Source organism: Schistocerca gregaria, unplaced genomic scaffold (assembly GCF_023897955.1).
Source record: "Schistocerca gregaria isolate iqSchGreg1 unplaced genomic scaffold, iqSchGreg1.2 ptg000696l, whole genome shotgun sequence".
NCBI lineage: Eukaryota > Metazoa > Arthropoda > Insecta > Orthoptera > Acrididae > Schistocerca > Schistocerca gregaria.
The window spans coordinates 469,684-470,437 of NW_026062075.1; positions in this window are offsets into that span (position 1 = coordinate 469,684).

The following is a 754-nucleotide window of genomic DNA, read 5'->3' on the forward strand; positions in this document are numbered from 1 at the left end:
CCAATGACCAGGTGTTGCCTCTGCATGATTGGGTCCGAGGGAGTATATCGATGGGGGATTTTTCCTGGCCCTTGTCATTAGCCTCGGTCAAGGAGCTGCCGGTCGATCTAATTTTGGGATGTGATTTCAGTAAATACTGGGTTATTCTTGGATTATTCTGGGCACACCTTTTTCTTTAAGTTAGCTCCTGTGGAGAAGTTTCTACATCTCCATCCATACTCCGCAAGCCACCTTATGTTTCGTTTTATAAGTGCGCTAAACGTATTGTGCATCGAAATGCAGATGCATTGGCCGTTCAGGATGTGGCTAATGAGTTTGATCTTACCCATCTCTCGCCGCATCACGCTTCTCAATTACGGGATTTGTTACAGAGTTTTCCTGAGCTTCTTAGTGATAACTTGAGTGTCACTAATGTTCTTAATTACCATATCCTTCTATCCGACGATAGTCCTGTCAGGCAGCCCCCACGTCGCCTCTCACCTCCTAAGGTGAAGATACTGAAGGCGAGAATATCACAAATGCTCCAACAAGGAGTTATTACGCCTTCTACATCTACTTATGCTTCCCCCATATGCCATGTTCCCAAGGATCAGGAGCACTATTTCAGACCTGTGGTTAACTACCGGGTGCTTGAACACTAAGGTTGTCTTCGAATGTGCCTCTGCCTCTGATCTACATAACTTTTACCTGGTTTGCCGGTACTAATTGGTTTACTGTTCTTGGTTTGAACCAAGCCTGTTATCAGATTCCATTA